Below are 17849 nucleotides of genomic sequence, written 5' to 3'. Positions count from 1 at the left end.
TAATAACAAAGCAAGACATAGAAAGAGAAATTCCATTTAATGTCAGCATAGACATTATAAAATATTTGGATATCTACCTGACAAAACAAACCTATATGAATACGATTATAAAACACTTTTCACACAAATAAAGTCAGATCTAAATAATTGGAAAAGTATCAGTTGCTCATAGGTAGGCTGAGCTAATATAATAAAAATGACAATTCTACCTAAATTAATTTACTCATTCAGTGCCATACCAATCAAACTACCAAAAATTATTTTATGGAGCTAGAAAAAATAGTAACAAAATTCATCTGGAAAGACAAAAAGTCCAGAATATCATGGGAATTAATGAAAAGAAATATAAGGGAAGGTGGCCTAACTGTAGCAGATCTTAAACTGTTTTATAAAGCAGCAATTACCAAAATTACTTGGTACCGGCTAAGAAATATAGTGGTAGATCAGTGGAATAGGTTAGGCATGCGAGACACAATAGCCAGTGACTACAGTAATATACTGTTTGGTAAATCCAAACACTCCAGCTTCTGGGATAAGAATTCACTATTTAACAAAAACTGCTGGGAAAACTGGAAAACAGTATGGCAGAAACTAGGCAATGACCAACATCTTATACGCTACACCAAGATAAAGTCAAAATGAGTACATAATTTAGATATAAAAGCTTATCCTTTTTTTTCCTAAGCAAATGAGGAGAGCAAGGAATAGTTTACCTGTCCAGTCTATGGAGAAGGGAAAAATTTAAGAACTTATGACCAAACAAGAGATAGAGAACATTATGAAATGCAAAATGGATGATTTTGATTACATTAAATTAAAAAGTTTTTGCACAAAGCCAGTACAACCAAAATTAGAAGGGAAGCAGAAAGCTGGGAAACAATTTTTACAGCCAGTGTCTTTGATAAAGGCCTCATTTCTAAAATATATAGAGAAATTAAGTCAAATTTATAAGAATACAAGTCATTCTCCAATTGATAAATGGTCAAAGGTTATGAATAGGCAGCTTTCAGATGAAGAAATTAAAGCTATCTACAGTTATATGAAAAAATGCTCTAAATCACTATTGATTAGCGAAGCGCAAATCAAAACAACTCTGAGGTATCACATCACACCTATCAGATTGGCTAACATGAAAAAACAAGAAAATGATAAATGCTGAAGATGATGTGGGAAAATTGGAACACTAATGCACTGTTGGAGTTCTGAACTGATTCAACCATTCTGGAGAACAATATGGAACTATCCTCAAAGGGCAATCAAACTGTGCATACTCTTTGACCCAGAAATACCACTGCTAGGTCTATATTCCAAAGAGATCATAAAAAAGGAAGAAGGACCCACATGTACAAAAATATTTATAGCAGTTTTTTTTTTTGTGGTGGCCAAGAATTGGAAATTGAGGGGATGCCCATCAATTGGGGAATGGCTGAACAAGTTGTGGTATATGAATGTAATGGAATACTATTGTGCTATAAGAAATGATAAGCAGGCAGACTTCAGAAAAACCTGGAAAGACTTATATGAATTGATGCTGAGTGAAATGAGTAGAATCAGGAAAATACTGTACACAGTAACAGCCACATTGTACAATGACTAACTTTCACAGACTTGGCTTTTCTCAGCAATGCAAGGATCTAAGACAACTCCAAAAGACTCATGATGGAAAATGCTATCCAGATCCAGAGAAAGAACTATGGAGTCTGAATGCAGATCGAAGCATACTATTTGATCTCTTTTTTTCTTCTGTTGCTTTGTTTTGTTTCTTCTTTCTTATGGTTCCTCTCATTGGTTCTAATACTTCTTTACAACATGACTAATGTAAAAATGTTTAATATGAATGTATACGTAGAGCTATATCAGATTGCATGCTGTCTTGGGGAGGGAGGAAGGGAGGAGGAGAAAATTGAAAACTCAAAAGCTTATGAAAATGAAAACTAAAAAAATATAAATAATGTTTTTTAAAAAGTTCCCTTTGATTAGAGGTCTTCAAAAACAGGTTGGATGACAACTTATTGGGTATGATGATCTGTACCTGTACGACCTGTACTTGAATGAGAATCCCTTCTCTGAAAGGGGCTTATGCACTGCCTCGAACAGAAGGCCTTCCCTGGTCCTCTCAGCTACTGTTGCTCTCCCATTCACTACAATATGTTATGTATATCATATGTTTTGATTTATATACGTTGTTTCCCCCCTTAGAATGTAAGTTCCTTTGGGTTTTGTGCTTTATCTTTATCTCTCCAGTGCTTAGCAAACTGCCTGTCACATTAAGTACTTAAAGGGTGAAATTAGTCACTTTTTCAGCATAATTCCAAATATTTTCCCAGAAAGGTCAATATACAGTTCCACTAACAGTATATTAATAAGCCTGTCTTTCTACAACCCCTTCAACAATTATCAGTTATTTCTAAAGAGTAAACTGCTATATATCATAATGATATACAATGGGCACAACAATGGCATCAATTAACTTCATGCTATATATAAGATTTCAGTTAAATTCCATAAGCATTTATTTTATTAGCTGTCTACTATGCTAGATGCTGATGATATCTTTCCCCTGCAAACCCTCTCCTTTCCCTAATTTCACTATTATCAGTCTTTTGGTTTGTTTGTTTTCTGAGATGGATAACGTATCTCTCTATCACTCAGGCTGGAATGAGAACTCTGACCTGCTCCATTTCCAATGTGGGCTAGTTCACTTCTCCTCAAGCAGTCTTTATCACTTCCAGAATTAAATATAAAATCCAGTTTGACTTTTAAAGTCTTTTCTAATCTGATCCCCTTCTACCTTTACAGTTTCTTATACCTTCCTCCCCTCCATGTACTATTCCATGATCCAATGACAGTGGCCTTTCTCATAAAGGACAATCCACCTCTGGAATCTGTGAATTTTCATTGCCTGTCCTCCACGCCTGGAATGCTCCCCCCCTTATCTCTGCCTCCTGCCTTCCCTTCAGGTCTCAGTAAAGTCTAACCTTTTGCAAGAAGCTTTTCTCAATGCTAGTGCCTTTGCTCTGACATTATCTCTAATTTTCTATAAGCTCTGCCTGGTTTTAACTTGGAACATGAGGCCCAGTGCTGGGTACCCTCTGACACCACACTCCTTCCAGCTTCCTTTTTGTGTGTTGTCTTTCCTCATTAGACAGTAAGCTCTCAGAGGGCAGGGACTATCTTTCTTTTTCTTATTTGCATCCTCAGTGCTTAGCACAGTACCTGGCATATAGCAGAAACTTAAATACTTACTGACTACTGACTATCCCATATGTCTAGCTTACACATAATTATTTACATGTTATCTTCCCCATTAGATATTGGATCTCTTTGAGAGCAGGGATTCTTTTATTCATTTATTTTGTCCATCCATCCATCCATCCATCCATCAATCTGTCATTCTCCATTTTAGCACAGTGCCAGGCACATAGTAGGAGATTAGTAAGTGCTTGTTGAATAAGTGTAGATTCGACTTGGTGTAAAGACAAAATTAATCTAAACAATCTCTGCTCCTCAAGAGTTTACATTTTACTGGGATGGGGGAACAATACGTACACAGACTCTTACACACTGGGAATGACAGAAGCAGAAAAATTCAGATAAAATTCTCTAGGAATCATTGAGAAGGGAATAAATATTGTCATCTGAATAAATTTTGCTTAAAAATTACTTCAGTTATATCTATTAAGTCATTACTACGAATGACATTAGAAGTATGTTGTTGGTGACAGAGTACAACCTAATGCATCCCAGCCATTTTGTTGAGTATTTAAGTGTTTCACTTGAACAAAACAGTAACATGGAAAGTAGAACGACATAATTGGGACAAATTTAAAATTTAAGAATTAAAGGTCTTCAGCCTTTCTTCCCATAAGCTTCTGACAAACATCTGCACCCCTAACTAGTGAGAGTTTGCCACATTTAGTCTCATAACAGACTCCATACATTTCATTCACTACACCAACCTTCCTGTCAAGCCATTTTCATTCCTCTCCCCTTTCCAACTCTTCCTCTAGGAGCAGAAGTCAAATCAACATTACCATTTTTGCAAATGCCCTTTGACTTTCCACTTGTCTTTCTTGTGATTTTGCAGACCAAAACACCACTGACTATTATCATGTGTTTTCTTCCCCTTTTAGAATCTAACCTCCAGAGGGCCAGAATAAGGACTATTAATGTTGTAATCAGATTGCCTAGAGCTTTGCACAATACTTCACACACAATAAGTACTTACTAAATGCTTCTTCATTCATTTACTAATACGTCCAGATTGATCCGTTCAGAAGGTGTTTTTTACTCTCTTATTTGAAAATACATCATAATAAACATTTATTAAACTCCTACTATGTGCCAGGCACTGTGCTAAACACTGGGCATATAAATTAAAATATAAATATAAATATATATATATGTACACACACACACACACACACACACACACACACACACATCAAGAAAGACAGCCTCAGCTTTCAAGATGCTTACAATTTAATGGGGGAAGACAACACACAAAAGGAAGCCTCAAGAGGAGGGGGAACAACCGTGGGGCATCTTGTTCCACGGAGCTGAGACCAAGCAGAGCGGCTGAGGGAAAGAAGAGTGAGTTACAAAGTCCAGGTTCTATACCTACAAAGGAACTCTCTGTGGAGAGTTTAGTGTTGCACCGTCCAGTCCTCCAGCAAAGGGGAGAGAGGCTGAGGGAGTTAGGAAGCTTCTGAGCACATTCGAGGCCGAGTTAAACAGAAAGATGGGGAGATTTCTAATGATCAGCACATCCTGGGAGGGGTATCTTATTCCATGGAGTGAAACTAAACAATCAATTGATCAATTTTAAACTACCTGGAACATAGCAAAAATGAAGTAAAAAGCAAAAAAGATTGCTTAGCAGGTAAAACAGATGTCACAAAGTGGATTACTAAAATTAATAATTTACTCAATGGAGAGTCTTAGGCCCTCAGAGACTATTACTTTACACCCATTTATCACAAGATTGCTTATTCAGTTTCTCAATCTAGAAAACATGAGAAGCAATTGAAAAAGCATGTGTTGATGAATACTGAAGCAAAAAATTATAAATAAAATACTGGCAAGGAGATTATAGTAATCTATCACAAAGATCATAAGGTATAACCAGGCTGGATTTTTACCAGAAATGTAGGGCTGGTTCGATATTTGGAAAAACAAATTTGCAAATAAGCAAAACTAATTATATCAATAGGAAAAAACAAAAAATCATATGATTATTTCAACAGGTGCAGAAATAGCTTTTTATAAAATACAACAATCATACCTGTTTAAAAAAAATGAGAAAGCTTAGGAATAAATGGAGTTATCCTTAAAATGACAAGCAGAATGAATCTAAAATTAAGAGCCAACATCATCTATGAGAACAAACTGGAAGCCTTTCCAATAAGATCAGCATTGAAGCAAGGATGTCCATTATCACCATTACTATTCAATATTGTACTGGAAATACTAGCAATAGCAGTAAGACAAGAAAAGGAATTAAAGAAATAAGTACAGGCAAGCAGAAAACAAAACTATCACTTTCTGTAGATGATATGATGATTTACTTATAAAGCCAACTAAAAAAAAATTATTGGAATGATTAACAACTCCAGGAAAGTTGCAGAATACAAAATAAACCCTCACAAATCATTAGCATTTCTGCATATTACCTACTAAATCCAGCAAGAAAAGATTGAGAAATTCAGTTTAAAATAACTATAGATAGTATACTTGGGAGTCTACCTGCCAAGATACACATGAGAACTTTATTAACAATTACTAAACATCTTTTACACAAATAAAGGCAGCTCTAAATAAATGGAGAAATATTAATTGCTCATGGTTAGGCTGAACCAATATAATAAAAATGACAATACTATTTAAGTTAACGTACTTACTCAGTGCAAAATGAAACTCCCCAAGGACTACCTTACAGAGCTATTAAATTCATTGGGAGTAACAAACAGTGAAGAATATCAAGGGGATTGTTGAAAAAAAATGAGAAGGAAGTACCTGATCAGGTATCTAGCAGTACCTGACCCCAAATTATACTTTACAAAGCTGTAATTGTAAGAAACAATTTGGTACTGGGTGAGAAAGACAGGTTGCTCAGTGGAATAAGTTACACAACATATAGTAAAAAATGAGCTTGGTAACCTAATGTCTGATAAACCAAAAGATCCAAGCTATTGGGACAAGAACTCACTGTACAACAAAAATTATTGGGGAAACTGGAAAAGTCTGGCAGAAACCTGGTGTAATCTAACATCTCACACCATACTGGAAGATAAACTCCAAATGGGTACATGATTTAGACATAAGGATCATAAGCAAATTAGAGAAGCAAGGAAGAAATTACCTGTTAGATTTGTGGATAAGGGAAGAAAAGAGTTCATGAAGGAACAAGAGACAGAGATTCACAGAGGAAAAACCAAGGCAACAGTCAAGACCAAAGGGAAGCCTGCAATTCTGTCACTCTGAACCAGTAGTTACCCAGATGGCCGATGGTGGCTGAGTGTAGCAGCATTCTATTGTTCCCCTGAAACCAAATCCAAATCACATTTGGAATCTCTAAAACATGTACTGTCTGCTATCAAGAAAGCAAACAATGATTGTACAAGTTACTAAATGTACTTTAAATTTTGTGTAAGTGGGCCACCTAGTGGGGAATGATAAAACTGTATCTTTAGAATCAGGCAGATAGCTGAAAACGTTAGCCTCTTACAACAGGCATGGGGTTGGGAGGGAGGCTGGAGTTGAGGTAAGGGTGAAAGTGTCCATATTCCTGGGATTGATAGCATGTGGAAGACTATAAAGCAGATGCTAAAAAGGACTAAGGATCCCCCTTAACCTAGAAAAAATATTAGTCCATTTAACCTTTTTTTTAATTTTATGAATATATAGGCTTATTATATATATATGGATATTTTAAGCATCTAGACAAACTCAGAATGCTTTATTGTAACTTTTCCATGTTATACTTGTTACTTTATTTTAAATCTTCAAGCTGTTTATAGGTTTGCAGAGTGAAAGGCTTTTTCCCACAGTATCGTTAGAGGAAGGAATTTTATACACACACACACACATATATTATACACACACATCCATACGTATGTATATGTATAACGTATGTGTGTGTGTGTGTGTGTGTGTGTGTGTGTGTGTGTGTGTGGTGGTCAGCAGGCAGGAATAGCAGTGGGTAATAAAAGTGTTAAAAGAGTCATCTTATTACCCTAGTCACCCAGACTCATATCCTAAAATCCTTTCCAACTGTAAGATTCTGAGTCTTCCAAATGTTCCACATTTGGCTGTTTCTACTTTCTTGCTATAAAAATCTTTGCTTTTTTTTTAAAAAAAAATTTCTTTGAGATATATTTCCAATAGTGGGATTACTGAGTCAAATGGTATGACCGGTAATATGGCCCTGTGTATACAGCAAGACTGATTTCTAGAAAGACTGTACAAATGTACTAACTGAATTAGCACTGCCAAAAGCGCTATAGAATCCTCAATAATTCTGAGTCCCACCTTTATACAAAACCAAATAGTTGAAATACAGGCTTCTGTGGAAAGGTTAATGAAACTGAGATCGTTTTGCCTAAAAAACATAAAATTAAGGGGGCAGCTTAGTAATGATCTTCAGGAATATGAAAGGTTATTATGCAAAGGATTATAAGTAATTATCTTCCATTTCAACTAGTTATGGAATCAGTATTTTGAGTTTTAAGGAAAGCAGACAGACCCAACTTGCCTTTTTCCTGGATTATGCTTCTTAAAAACTATTTGCACGGCAAAAATGTAGAAATTATATTTCACTGATTGTAAATTCATTAAAAAATTTTGCATGGAAAATACTATATCCAAGACATTAAACTCCAATCTTAGGAATACCAAAGCATTATGTTCCTCATGTAGTCTATAAACAGTAAAAAGCTCGATTAATCAGATGTCTAATATCCTCAAATAACAGTGATAGTATTAAACTGAAAAAGTCTCCAAGGGTAAGCAGTGATGAAAAGCTGAGAATTACAGATGAAAATTACAGAAGACAAGAATTAGTAGTCAGCTTACTGACCAAAAGAAACACTAATATTTGCTGGCAAAAGCTGTCAATGCTAACCCTCCCAAAACTGTAGAGATATAATTGAATCCAGCAAATGTGAAAACAGCTACCATATTAATACCAAAATAGGGAAAATGAGTACTTTCTTAGCCTAATGACTTCTGGCTGCTCAGCTAATCCTTGTCATATATAACTTTCTGCCAGTATTCTCACCCCTCTTCTCAGCCCTACCATCTCTTTGTACAGTATTTGTTCTGCTTTGTCCATGCTCCTAGTTTGCCCTCTAGAACCCTGTACTCTATTGTAAAAAAGCTTTCCTTCCTATCTCTTTTTCTAACCAATGTCTAGTGCTGTCCATTGCTTGCCCCTTCCCCAGCAACCTCTCATTCTCCATTCTCACTTAGACAACCTATGTCCAGGAAGATGAGAGTAAGGATGTCATAAAGAGATCATCACGTGAGCTAGACTTGTTCTGCTTGCCCCTAAACACAGAACTAGAAGCAATGTGTCAGTTGCACAGAGGCAGATTTTGGTTCAATGTTGAGAAAAAATTCCTAACCAAATGGAACTATTGTAAAATGAAATGAAGAGCCTTCAAATCCAGGGGGTTCCCTCCTAATTAAAATCCTTACCAAAAAAAAAAAAAAAAAAGACTGGATAATTACTCTGAACGCTATGGAAGAGATTCTTTGCCAGGTACGAATTGGTCTGGATGGCTGCTAAGGTCTCTTCCAACTCTGATTTTGTGGCATTCTCCTGCAGTTGTACATTAATTAAGCACGTAACTATATGCAAGATACTATGCTAGGCACTTGGGTCAAGATAAAAACAAAAAAAACAGTCCCTTACTTTAAGAAGCTTATGCTCAACTGGAAGAGATTACTCCTCAGTCTTCACTATTACTTCCTGACTTTCTCTGCATGACCATTCTAGCAATATCTCTTTTCAAGTGCACACCATTTATGTACACTATTGCATCCAGATCCTTGTTATTTACTGGCCTCAAAGTCACTCCCTTTCCTTGTGGGATAAATTTAACACCTGGCTCATAATCTTCCTCTCCTTCAATGTATCTTCCTTTATTTCTCTTTTCTCTTTCACAAAATCCTAGAGAAAGCTGCCAGTTTTCACTCTTTCCACTTCCTCTCCTCCAGCTCACTTCTCAACTCCTGTAATCGATCTTTTCACCTTACCACTCAACTGAAATGAGTACTCTTTACTGTTAAATCCAACGTCTTTTTCTCAGTCTTTATCTTTCTCACCTATCTTCAATCTCTTTCTAGTTGCTTGCTGACAAACATGTTCATGTCTCCTCCATCTTAAAAAACCCCTCACTTTGAACCATCTATCCCATCTCTCCTAGTTATCATCCCACAGCTCTCCTCCCTTTTGTGGCTAAGCTCCTTGAGAAGACTGTATAAAGTTGGTGCCTCTACTTCCTTTCTTCTCACTTTATTCTTAACTCTCTGCACTCTGGCTTCCAAACTCATCACTCAACTGAAACTGCTCTCTCCAAAGTTACCAATTATCTCCTATTTGCCAATTCTCAATCTTCAGCCTTCCTGACCTCTTTCCTGTCTCTGACATTGTAAATCACCCACTTTTTTTTTTTTGGGTGAGGCAATTGGAATTGACTTGCCCACGGTCACACCGCTAGTAAGTGTTACGTGGCTGAGGCTGGATTTGAACTCAGGTCCTCCCGACTCCAGGGCCAGTGCTCTATCCGCTGTGCCACGTAGGTGCCCCTATCACACTCTTTTCTTGAGGTTTTTGTGATATTTTTCTCTACTGATTCTCTTATCTCACTGCTTTTTTTTTTAGTCTTCTTTGTTGGATCTTCATCCAGATCACCCAAGCTAACTGAGGGTATCCCCCAAGGTTCTCTATTGGGCTCTCTTCTCTTCTCCCATATAATATTTTGTGTGATCGTGATCGTGATCTCAGCTCCAATGTTTTCAACTATATCTCTATGCCAATGATCCTCAGATCCACTTATCTACCTAAGTAGTGGCGTCCTCCTAGTCACCTAGGCTTACAACTTATATGTCATCTTCGACCCTCGTTCTTACCTTCAATATCCAATCTATTGTCAAGTCCTATAAATTCTATGAAAACTTGGAGTTTATTAATAAGGGGTGAGGGGAGAGGACATGACCAGACTTGCACTTTAGGAAGATGTTTGATAGCTTGGTGGACTGTAGTGGGGAGAAACTTGAGGCAGGGAGAATAGCCAACAAGCTGTCTAGGAGAAAGGAGTTCTTGATCTGAGAAAGTTGCTATAAAAATTTTTGGTATTACTTGCCCAATTCTGATTTTTAAGGAATTATTTTCTTCAGTGAGCTTTTGTACCCTTTCTTCCATTTGGCCAATTCCACTTGTTCTTGTCTTCAGTGCATTTTTGTAACTCCTTTTCCATTTGATCTGTTTTGCTTTTTAAGGAATTCTTTTCTTCAGTGACAGGGCAGCTATGTGGTCCAGTGGATAGAGTGCTAGGGAAGGAGTCAGAAAGACTCATCTTGAGTTCAAATCGGGCCTCAGACACTGAATGTGTGACCCCGGGCAAGTCAATTAACCCCATTTGCCTCAGTTTCCTCATTGATAAAATGAGCTGGAGTAGGAAATGGCAAACCAATCCTGTATCTCTGCCAAGAAAACCCCAAATGAGGTCATGAACAGTTGGATATGACTAAACACATTTCTTTGGCAAATTTTTGTGCCTCTTCCATCATTAAATCAGTTCCGTTTATTAAGGTGTTATTTTCTCCAGTGATTTTTTTTTTTGTGTTTCTCTTGCCAAGCTGTTAATTCTCTTTTTATAATTTTCTTGCATAACTCTCATTTCTTTTTCCAATTTTTCCTCTACCATTCTTATCTCTTTTGTTAACACTTTCAGGAATTCTTGCTGGGCAACAATTGTGCCCAATTGCCATATTTCTTTGAGGCTTGTAGCTGTTTTCACATTTTCTTCTTCCAAGTTTGTGTCTTGCTCTTCCATATCATAGTAGTGGCTTTTTATGGTCAAGTTTTTTTTTTTTTTTTTTGTTTGCTCATTTATCCAGCTACTTCTTGACTATGAACTTCATGTTAAACTTGGGCTCTGCCCACCTATAGCCTTCAGGCTTTTTTGTGCTTCTGTTTTCAGAGCTAGTTCTGCAAGTTTTTGGTGCTTCCAAGGTGGGGTGATCCAGGGAGAGGTGTGGTCACTGCTCTCATGGTCTAGACTCTGCTTTTCACCCAGGAGGGGCCTCTGGTCCCATGCAGTCACAAGCAGTAGTGCTCCTCTTTGCTTTGGAATTGAGACAAGGGCTCCTACTCCCTTGTGACTGATCAGCACTCTTCTCTGCCCTGGAACCGTGACCCAGAATCATATATAGGCAATAGAGTTGCCAATCAGCACCAGATGTACACAGTGCCAACAAAGGGTCCTCCATAATCTTTTTCTGACCTACACTCTTTACCATCTCTAGGTTGAGAGCACCTGAAGCTTCTGCTGCTGCCCCTGTTGCTGCTGCCACATGTATGAACTACAGACAGGCCTCCACCCTGGTGTCAGACCTCTCCTGAAGACCTAAATGTTTTCAGGTGGGAAAAAAAATAAATCTCACCCTGATCTTTTTGTTGGCTCTGCTGCACCACAATTTGATTTGAGGCATTATTTTAAAGTTGTTTAGAGAGGAAAGTTGAGAGAGTTCACCTGGGTTGCTGCCTCTAATCTGCCATCTTCTCTCTACCCTCTGGAGATATTTATTTTAAAGAAGAGAAGAATTAGTTGGGTATGGGGAATATTAATTGTCTTTAAGTATCTGAAAGATTATCACATGGAAGAATTAGATTTGTTCTGCTTTACTCTAGAGATCAGAACTAGAAGCAATGTAAAGAAATTATAAAAAGGAAAACTGAGGCTTGGTACAACGAAAAGTTTCCAAACAATTAGAGCTACACCAGAGTAAAATGGGTTGGGATGCTGAGAGTTCTCCCTCACTGAAAGTTTTCCAGAAAAGCTGGAAGGCAATTTGCTGGGTTATACTGTAGAGAAGATTTTTGTATAAGTGTGGATTAGGCTATATGGGCTCTGAAGTCCCTGTTTTTATTTCTTTACTCATTTGGGGCTTTAACATCTTATTAATAATTTTATTCTCTTATGTACGATCTAAAGATTTTCTCTTTGGTAGAGAAAACAGGAAAAACAAGTAAGTAGGTCTGCTTTCTATATGTCAGTTATCAATCTTCAAATCACTTAGTAGTATTCTTATCCTTTATTTAATCTTCTTATTTCCCAATATAACTTTTAAAAAAACCCACCCACTTTAAACTATCATTAACATGCCTACTATTTAATCTTTCCTTATTTTGAATTTTAGGACTCCTGACACTATCCTTACAGAACCAAGGGAATATGCTGTTATATTGAGAGTAAAGTTGAATTGTGAATTGACTACTAGTTTCTCTCAGCAAAAGCAGAAACTCAGATCCTGGCTTTAGACATTAAATTACAGTCAACCTTGGCACTAAGCTGTAAGTGATTCATTCATTACTTTTTAGCATGGTTTTTCTCCTATAATCTGAAAACAGGATTATTAGCAGACTGAAACTCCCAGATTAGCTGCCTTCAGGATTCTTAATTCATTTGGCTATTTGCCAGAAGACCAAAAAGGAAGGAAAAACATGCAGCCACTATTTCTTCTGGGATACTTGCAGACACTATATGATGTCAGTACTGCATCAACTCCAAAGCCAAATGAAAGTTTACAAAGCAATGGCGATAGCATCTGCTGAAACAGGTAATCTGACACTAAGAACACATATGCTATCATCTGTCATTTGACCTTTCACTCTCTATATGACACCACCATCCTTTTCCTTTTCTTTATCCTCCTCCACTGCTCTCCTACTCTAATTCTGGTATTTTTTTTCTTCTCATTCTAGACATAGCTATATAATCCACAGCAAGGGAATAAAGATCCAATGTAGATGTCATTTTTGGCTCCCTGTATACTTATCAGCATTAGATGATATATTTAAGTGACAAGAGCATCACTAAAGTTCCTAGGAAGTGGTCTTCCACAAGTGAAGCAATACTTAAAATTTTATAATTCCACTTTGCTGGATGCATGGAAATAAATGATAGCAATAGGCTACTCCCTATTAGTGGCTTTCTGGTAGCACAAAAGGAGTTAAGTACAAGCAGGTAGGTGAATAAATACTACTGACAAGTACATCATGAAATACCATGGACTATTTTGAAATAAAAGATACAACAATTAGGTAGTAACTTAAAAGCAAAAAGCTCTTTTTGGGCAAACATACTGGGAATAATAAGTAAAACAAGCAGTTACAAAAAAGGGCATATTGTAAAACAACAGAAACCATACAAACAAAGGGATAGTCTTACATATGCAGTAGGGAATGGACCAGCAGCCACGGGGGGGGGGAGGGGGTGACGGACCTGTGACTTCGAGGACACATGTGGCCCTCTAGGTCCTCAAGTGTGGCCCTTTAACTGAATCCAAACTTCACAGAATCCCTAATTAGTTCTGTGAAGTTTGGATTTAGCCAAAGGGCCGTACTTGAGGACCTAGACAAGGGCCACATGTGGCCTCTAGGCTATAGGTTTCCCACTCCTGCTCTAGCTTTCAGGTACACCTTAAATTCTACTCCCTAGCAAACATATAATGAATACCTATTAAAAGAACAAGGCACTGAAACCACAATAATTACTGGCCACCATCTTCAGAGACAAAGAATTCCAATTATCTGCACTAATGGCAACAAGTGTGCTTATGATACAACCTAACAGGGTTTGTTTTGTTTTTTAGCATGATATTTAAACTAACTGCATACCCTAAATATATATAGTGGCTAGATAAGATAAAAATGGTCCAGAAATTTGCTGAATGGCAGGGAAAAAAAAGCCTGGAATTCAAAATCTGCCACAAATTCACAAAGCAAATGATCCCAAATTGATTATTAATATATTGGAATCATACTGATATGTTGTCTTCATATGACATGGCCCTTCCTCATCCTGACTGCCTTCTTCTGGATACTCCCCATCTTTTTAACCTTCTGACAAGATCAAAGGGAGCTCCCAGCAATGAACACGGATTCCATATCTGTTTTTGACTAGGGTAGAGTATAATGGGACTCTCATCTCTCTGGTCCTGGATGCTATATTCCCTTTTTCCTAAACTACTTTCTTTGTCTTTTGAACTTTGTTTCCAACCTTTTTTGTTTTTCCTGTTCCTGTCTGATAGTCCCAGACAGGTAATAGCTGGCACACACAATAAATCTTAGCAGCTTCATCTCTTTATGTAAATAAACACCTATTAAAATCTCAGCTATCAGGAATTTTCAGGGAATAAGCAGCTCTGGATAGGCAGTTCTCCCTTTTAAGCTTCATTATTTATTTTAATCATTTTAAATGAAGTATTTCTAAATGTTATATTTTAATATGCTGAAAATAATTTAGTCATTTCTTCACTTCTCAAGTGTCATTATAATGAATATTAATTACTATACTACTGTGCCTCAGAAACCACTGGATTGTATTGATCCATTTGACCCTATTAAAAATGGTAGTAGTCTCCTATACTTTGTGTCCATATTTCTGCTTTGTACAACTGTACTTGGAATTAGAGCAGCTCACTTCACGTCCTGGGTTCCCATTCATTCATCGCCTATGTGACCTTAGGTAAGTCACTTTGAGCTTCTGTTTCCTCATTGAGAAAATGGAGCGGGTCGGACAAGATCAAGAATTCTTAATCTGGAAGCCATGGACCACCAGGGTTCATGAAGAATTTGAAGGGGAGAAAAATCTACATCTTTAATTTCACAAACTTCTAAATGAAATTGAGCACTTTCTTCAATTATTTTAAAACATTTTGGGAAGTAGTCCACATGCTTCAGACTGATGAAAAGGTCCATGATACAAAAATGGTTAAGAACCCCTGGCCCAGATGATTTCTAAGATTCCATCCAACTCTACTTCTATGATCTTTATGTTCCTCCCTGTCAGGGGCCACTTCTTACTTTTATGAGCATACCTGGATTCTAACAGTCCATCTCTAATGTGTCAAAGACTCAGAAACTAGGTAATTTACATAAAATTCTAACAAGCTTGGTGAAGAGTATATAGTTTTTAGGGCTCTCCTATGAGTAAAGTATAAAAGCATAGCATGCCTGGCAGATAGTAGGTGCTTAATAAATGTTTATTGATTGAAACATCAATTCTCAGTGTTGAAGCTTTTGTTGTTGTTTGATTTTACTTTGGCTGTTTGGGTCTCTTTAAGTATTTGTGGGGATTAACTATGCTAGTATATCTAGGTCTTTTAAGAATCTCTTCTGATTCCAATAATATGTGAAAGCACAGGATGTTCTTTCAGAAATGCTTCTTCATTGGCATGCATTTGAAGCCTGGAACAAATTTACATACACACACACACACACACACACACACACACACCCCACACACACCCCCCCACACACTAACAGGCTAGAGATTCGTAGGACACCCTCATTTCTCCTCATTACCCTATTTGCTTCCTCCCCGTCCAAGGACTCCGTAAAACCTGAAAGTTCATTTCCATAGTTCCATTTATGGTTTTACCATTGATCTAAAACTGAGGTTCCTAACTTTCTTTTGTTTCATGGGCCATTTTGGCAGTATGGTAAAGTCTATGGGCCTCCTCTCAGATAATTGTTTTTAAAAGCATAAAATATATATGACTATAAATGAAACTACGTTACTATTATCCAACTAGCTAGCTCATGGGTCCCAGGTCAAGAACCTTTGCTCTAAAGCTCTCTTCTCTACAGATATACTATAATTTCATTGTTTATGTACGCAGCTATAGATTTGCAAACCAGAATATAAACTCTGCTAATTGATTAAGTTTCTAAATGCAAAAGCATACAAAACTCCTAATCATTTCCTCATTCCTGCATAATTTAGGAAATACAAGTTAACAGATCTGGCATCATAAACTCTGAATTGTTTTCTGAAAATTCCCTCACACTTGACTCTAGTTTATTGCTTGAGTTCTTCATCATTATGTTATGGTTCTGGCATAATCACAATAACTCTATTTTAATTAAGTAGTGTTGAGTTCTCCAAGTCTCTTAATAAAATAATAGGGCCTCACACAATTATCCAGTTAAACATCAGACATAGCATGCAATTTTAATAATTTCACTCTGTACAAACCCAACATTCCCTAAAGTAATTTTAAAAATCAGTCACTGAAGTCACTTACAATTTTGAGAGATGGCAACAAAGATTGGTGCACTGAAAAAGAAAATTAATTTTGAATAAAACTATCTCTTTCTGAATCTTTACTGGCACTTTCTATCAATGTGACCTTGAGTAAGTCCCCTAACCTCGGTGAGCATCAGACTCCTCATTTGTACAATGAGAGTGACCACTCAAGTCCCCTTAGAGCTTTCATGTATATGCTACTACCATTCTTGTATGTGAAAAATAATAGGTAGATTTAACAGCCATTTCAACACTTCTGATAGACCTAGGATGAAGTTTTAAGTATTTAACATTTAAAATGTTAAACTGAAAAAAGAATGACTGCAAAGAGACAGACACAATACAAACTATAATACAGAACAGAAGCTCTTACCAATGTAAAAGGGATAGAAACCGAACCTGTGATTTCACTGATATTTGTTGTTGTTCAATTGTTTCAGTTCTGTCAGATTTTGTGACCCCATTTGGGATTTTCTCGGCAAAGACATTGGCGCGGTTTCCCATTTCCTTCTCCAGCTTATTTTACAGATGAGGAAACTGAGGCAAACAGGGACTAAAGTGACTTGCCCAGGGTCACACAGCTAATAAGTGTCTGAGGCTGGATTTGAACTCAGGAAGATTGAGTCTGCATTACCTCTTACGGCCTTGAGAGCATCCCTGAACTGAGGCATAAGTGCCTGACTCAGGGTCACATGGCTAGAGTGTGTGTCAAAGGTAGGATGTGAACTCCAGGCTTTCTGGCATCAATGTTAGTTCTCAACTCATTACGCTCTCCTCTCTTTAGACATAATTAATGGGAAACAGTGATAAAAATATAAGTTCAGAGTGGGAGAGGAGGCCACCTAACTGACCTCTCTCACTTTACAGATGAGGATACAGCAGCAATAGATGGTAAATGACTTGCCCATGGTCACACAAGTGAGGCAGAATCTGAACCTGTATCTTTTGATGACAGACCCAGTGCTGTTCCACTGGACAAGGCTACAAAATACAAAACGCAATGTATATTTAAGTGTGCTCTGGGAACTTAATGATAAAGGCAGTCACGTTGCTGATAACCTATCCATACTTACAAGTAATCCACCTTTTAACTTCAGTTATCCATTCGTTCAATAAATATATGCAAAAAACTCCACAGATCACAGATAAAAGCAACAGCAATGGTTAATTGTTTCAAGAAAGTAAAATAACCTGTTAGGAGGATAATATGGTTTTATTTTCTTTAAACAAAATGGATGAAGAAACCATCTTAAAAATAAGTTTACAAAGAATTAGGTCCAAAAAACAGATAACCTTGATTGTTTATAAACCCTAATGCTTGGAGGAAGAGGTGAGGGTATGGAAGAGATGATCCTTACTATATCATCCAAAACAAGAAAAATAATCTTAAGAAATACATGTAGATTAATGTCCCTTCTAACAACTGACAAGCTTTCTCAATCACAGAGGGAAATAATTCCCAAATGGGAGCAGGATGTGTAAAACAGCATATAAGTGTTTCTTTCCTGAAACCTCATTCTATTCTGGATA

At 37.0% G+C, this 17849-nt stretch overlaps 1 protein-coding gene across 4 annotated transcripts in view; it reads right to left on the bottom strand.

The window, feature by feature from the left end:
• Window positions 1-17849, bottom strand: part of MAPK8 (mitogen-activated protein kinase 8) — a 128282-nt gene that overhangs the window by 70237 nt on the left and 40196 nt on the right. The window lies entirely within an intron of this gene.

Source organism: Vombatus ursinus, unplaced genomic scaffold, assembly GCF_900497805.2.
Source record: "Vombatus ursinus unplaced genomic scaffold, bare-nosed wombat genome assembly UNPS02000749.1, whole genome shotgun sequence".
In the NCBI taxonomy this organism is placed as follows: domain Eukaryota; kingdom Metazoa; phylum Chordata; class Mammalia; order Diprotodontia; family Vombatidae; genus Vombatus; species Vombatus ursinus.
Note: the sequence above shows the minus strand (reverse complement) of the source record. Positions and strands in the feature narration are given on the sequence as shown.